Source organism: Muscardinus avellanarius, assembly GCF_963383645.1.
Source record: "Muscardinus avellanarius genome assembly, chromosome: 2".
Lineage (NCBI taxonomy): Eukaryota > Metazoa > Chordata > Mammalia > Rodentia > Gliridae > Muscardinus > Muscardinus avellanarius.
Window position 1 is genome coordinate 17124261 of NC_137787.1, and position 5622 is coordinate 17129882.

Below are 5622 nucleotides of genomic sequence, written 5' to 3' on the forward strand. Positions count from 1 at the left end.
ATAGCCCGGAGGTATAAGGGCTTCCAGAAACCCCAGTACCACCAAAAACAAACAAACAAAAAAACCCCCAGAAACCCCAGTACCACCAAAAAAAAAAAAAAAAAAAAAAAGGGACATCAGAGAGACAATGGTGGCTTCTCTCTAGGCAATGAGCAGGAAGGGCAAAAGTAGTGGGGAGGATTTCTTCTAGCCAACCTCTATCTCTGGGCTCATGGAATGATGAACTCAACTAGAAAAGTCAAGGAAAGCCTTCCTTTACTCAAATCTTGCCAAATGCCAAAGGAGAATGCTACAGCTTCAGGGGAAGGCCTGTGTAACAGTCTTAATCATTTCTTATCTAGCTTTCCAGAAAGGTTTTGTGCAAATGCACATGAATACATTCATACATACATACATGCATACATACATACAGTTATGTCTATATTCATTTATATAAAGTTAAATTTGTGCATACACCTATACTTATCTCCATTACTTTTTTCTTTGTTTCTATAAATGGGATCACATTTTTGTTGTTGTTGTTGTGGTGGTGGTGATTGAACATGCTAAGCACACACTCAAGTACTGAGCTACACCCCCCAGTGAGAATATCTACTTCTTATGCCTTGTTTCCCCCCTTCCCTGCCTAGATCTTAGGAGATTATTCTTCTAAGTAAATTTAATTCATCTCTTTAACAGCTGCTCAGTATTTTACTGTATGGAGGTATCATGATTTCTTGGTTCACATTAATGTTGTTTCTAGGCTTTTGTTGTACATCTGTTTATTTAGAACACTATATCCATTAGATCTGTTGGTTCAACTGATATATTTAAAAATTTATATTTGCATATGTTTAAAATTTTGTTAGATATTGTCAAATTGTCTTCAAAAGATGTTGTACCATTTGATATGTTCACCAGCAATTGATGAGAAAGCAATTTTCTGTAACACTATCAGACGCATTGGATTTTAGCCAGTTTTAATCTTAAAAAATTCATTTGACAATTTGCTAAATGAAATAATGTTATTGTTCTGATTCACATATATTTACATCTAAATATAAAGCGTATTTTCATATACTTACTAGTTATTTAGACTTTATTTTCTGCGAACTATCCATTGATAGTACTTGCTCATTCATGTTTTTCTTACCAATTTGTTAAAGTCTTTTTTTTTTTTTTCGTACTAGGGATTGAACCTAGGGACATTCTACCTCCGAGCCACACCCCCAGTCCTATTTTTTATTCTTTATTTTGAAATAGAGTCTCACTAAGTTGCAGAGGACTTCACTAAGTAGCTATGGCTGGCCATGAACCTAGAATCCTCCTGTCTCAACCTCCCAAGTACTGGGATTCCAAGTATGCACCACCATGCTCAACATTGTTGAAGTCTTTTGTACATAACAGCAAACCTTGTGTTTTTCTGCTCATAATATGTCTTTTGCATTGTCTACCTACATGCATATATATATATATGTATACAAAACATATTTATTTTTTCTATCAATACTTTTATCTATTTCTTCATGTCTTCTGGGTTTTATGGAATCCTAGAATAAGGAAATTATTTTAAAAAATGATTTAATGGGGTTCAATTCTATTTGTCTCTTTCAAAGTGAAGAGTTTGTGAACTTCTCCAATCAATGCCAATTTTATTTTACTTTCACATGATGCATTCCTAGAGATAAGCCATCATGGAGACACAGAAGAAAACCATTCAGTCTCTTTGGGGGAATGCTGATTAAACTCAGGAAGGAAGGGATGCTTCCTTCTTTTCTCCCATAGGAGAGTGCTCCTCTGTTCAAGGGAGAAAGTACTTGGGGTTAAAGGTTAACATGCTTAATCCTACTAAGGAGAGGTCAGTGAAGATGCCAGGTGGACTTGAACAAATTTTCAGTTTTCTCTAGTGGAAGGATGGCTTGTTCACAGAGAAGGGGAAGGGAAGGCAGCATCATTACTCAGGATATGGAGGGGCCACTGATGCACTACTGGAAAATGCACTGTACAGTTTCTGTCTGTGGGAAAAGACTTATGGGAATGGATTTATTCTGATAAGAATTAATAGGAAATATTTAAATATGCTCTGAGTACCAATAGGCAATTATTTTTATCCATCAATATTACCCAAACTTATTATGTAACATTAAAATATACATACAAATAAAAGATACATGGATATTTTTATCAACTTTCTGACCATAACATATTGGATTCCGGGCTTGGTGAAAGAATTAATGGGACATGCTAAGGGAATGAACCAAAGACAAGAGCTTTATAAGTTGCTATAAAGACCAAGGGTCATAAAAGGACCATCTATCCTCAACCTTCATCAATTCTACACCTACATCTAGATATTGACAGCTGAGGAGAAACTGCAGCTGGTCATGGTCCAAGGGCCCTTGCTTTGTCTTTTCTTTACCCTTTTTTAAAAGCTTAAGCAGAATTCTCACAATAAATCTTGCTGGTGAAAACCACATATTCATTCATTCTCATTCTCTCTCTCATTCATTCTCTCTCTCTCTCTCTCTCCCTCCCTCCCTCCCTCCCTCCCTCTCCTCCTCGTCCTCCTCGTCCTCGTCCTCCTCGTCCTCCTCCTCCTCCTCCTCCTCCTCCTCCTCCTCCTCCTCCTCCTCCTCCTTCTTCTTCTTCTTCTTCTTCTTTCTCTCTCTCTCTCTCTCTCTCCCTCTCTCTCTCTCTCTCTCTCTCTCTCTCTCCCCCCCCCCCAAGGATTGAAACCAGGGACATTCTACTTCGGAGCTAAATCTCCAGCCCTATTTTTTAATTCTTCATTTTGAAACACGGTCTCACTAAGTTGCAGAGGGCCTCACTAAGTAGCTGAGGCTGGCCATGAACTGCCGTCCTCCTTCCTCAGCCTCCCAAATACTGGAATTACAAGCATGCACCACCACTCCAGGCTTGCTTTTGCTTTCTCAAAGCCAAAACTGTTTAAATCATTACCAATGCAAAAGAGAGTAATACATTGCAACATTTCTCCCATGTAATAAAAATGTAAATATAGAAAAGCTGGTAGGCAGTTGCTTCTAAGTGATAAGTAAAAAGAAATGTCCTTCTAATGTCTAGTTTGGGTTGTAGGCATTATTAGAATCATTTTCCTAAAAAGTTAGTTTCATTGTCTGTAGTTGGAGACATCTTTAATGTGATGGGAGTGGTGACCATTGTGGGGGCTGTCCTGATGAGCCCAGGACTTCTGGGGGAACTGGGGTGGGTAAAACCAGGGCACACATGAGGTCCTGTGTCTGCCAGATAGCTTAGGGCATATAACTGGAAGAAGGAGGGATGGAGGAATAAAGAGGAGGAATATGTAGCCAGAAAGGCTCGGGGCTACTTTTAGAAGTCTATCTGAGAACCACGACTGACTTGCAGTATGGTGGAAGGTTAACAAAGAGAGACATTCTGGAAGATCCATCCCCAGGACGTTTTGTTTGTCCAGTCAGCGGGAGAGGCAGAAAGAAAAGCATTAAAACAGAGGCAGCGGGACCAACTGGGAAGGAGCACAGGTGTATTTCAGGGACTCAGAGCCCTGTGCGTGGGCTTGTTGGTCCTTCTTCCTCTGCTCCTTCTGTCCCCTCAGTATTGCCTCTTCCTGCAATGTCCTCCTGCATCTGTCATTCTTTCATGATCTCACTTTTCTCAGCCCCTATTAAATGGCACTTTTAAGGCACAAAATTACAGTTACTTTTGCTATATATTGGCTCCAACTTACTTTTATCATTTATTTTTCAAAATGCAAAAACTCATAAAAGTTACTTCTAAGTTGCTTTTGTAATGCCTCAGTTGGTTGGCCGTCCCTCTGTTGTTCTGTTTCCACAGGAAAGACCTCTTAACCCAGATGGCCAGCTTAGTCCTAGGCTCTGGAACTTGTCTTAGAGGGCAAATTAGTGGTCCTGTATCTATGCCCAGTGGATCAGCAACTGGCCATCCTTTCTACTGGCCCTGCTCTACCTTTGTGAGGCTGGGGTCCTCCCTGCCTTGTTCTCCAGTCCTACTAGGCATCTAAGTTCCTTTCATGTTCCTTGCTCCCAGATCCCGATTGTAACAATCTTCCCAGCTCTCTAGGCCTTGTAGAATGATAGCTATGCTTGATTCTTGCACAATGGGAGGCATGATTGTTTCTGCTCATGGTTGGGTTTACTAATAGACTGTTGGGTATTATCATTATCATGGCGTTAGAAACCAGGTCGTGAGCCTGGTCACATACCTTCTCCCTCTCCCATTGTCTAGTTCTGGCTTTCAGGGCCCCTCTTCCTTCTCCTCCACCTTCTGCTGCTAATCCACTGGTTCTAGGTCATGTCACAGGAGACTACAACGTGTATGTGAATTGTACGTGGTTCTCAGGTTTTATGTTCCTCCACGGAATTAGTTGCCTGCAAAAAAAAAAAAAAAAAAAAAATCATCTTATCACAATTTTCTCCTGTCAAGTGACCAATGTGCCACAGGCTGATTTTCTCATGTGACTCTGAGGTCCCCATCGGGCACATGTGGGCATGTGACTCTGAGGTCCCCATCGGGCACATGTGGGTGGGCTGCTCATGCTCTTGGAGGTGGAGGTAGAAGGTGGGGAAGTAGGGGAGCAGAGGATGTGGTTTGTTGAGGGATGTGTTTGAAGGTCTTAACAGTACCCTCAGGTCATTTGCTGGGACTGCAGCTACTTTATAAATGTACCCCTCTTCTCTCCCTTTACTTTTGACATTTGAAAAATGCAAGCTCTATCTTTTTATAACAGAGGACACACAGCAATTCCACGGTGCCCAGTTAGGCACCTGGATCCATGGCCGGTGCATTTCATTGTCTCATAATCGTGCAACAACGGAATTTTCTCTACCAACAGAAGTTTAAAAGGAGCCTCCAGAATTAGTCACAGGTTGGATTCTTTAATAAATTAAGCAGGGTGAATAAATGTTAGCTGCAATTAGAAGTGTATACTCTATGCTTCTATTGAAAATACTGCTGTAGAAAATACTTCCAATTAATACATCAAAGACGTATTATTTTCTTCTCTGTATTTAGCTAAGAAGATCTTGGGATGATGATCAGATCTTTTTATTTATCAAACACAATGCATTCATTTTCCAGAAAAGGGAAGTAGATTCCAAAGAGATTTATGAGTTGTTTGAAGTTTCTCAGCCTGTGATAAAATTGGGTCTATAACCTGGATCTCCTGGTTTATATTCCAGTAGTCATTCTGTTACATCTCCCTGATTTCATCTCAGGTTAGCCAACGACAGTTCAGGAGATACAAATCAATCTTAACTCTGGCTGCCCATTGGAATTATCAGAGATGCCTTTACAGGTACTCTGAGCCAGGCATGATTGCACACATCTGTAATCCTAGTACTTAGGAGACTGAGACAGGAGGATCACAGGTTCGAGGACAGCCTTAGCAAGTAGTGAGATACTTAGCAATTTAGAGAGATCCTGTTTAAAAACCAAAAATAAAAAAGATCTGGGGTTGTAGCTCAGAGAGAGAATGTCTTTGGGTTCAATCTCCAGTAACACACACACACACACACACACACACACACACACACACACACAAGATGCTTTGGCCTTACACCTATTGATTCTCATTCTAATTGGCCTGGAGTGAGCTGTACACAAAGTTAGTATTTTATAAAATCTGGC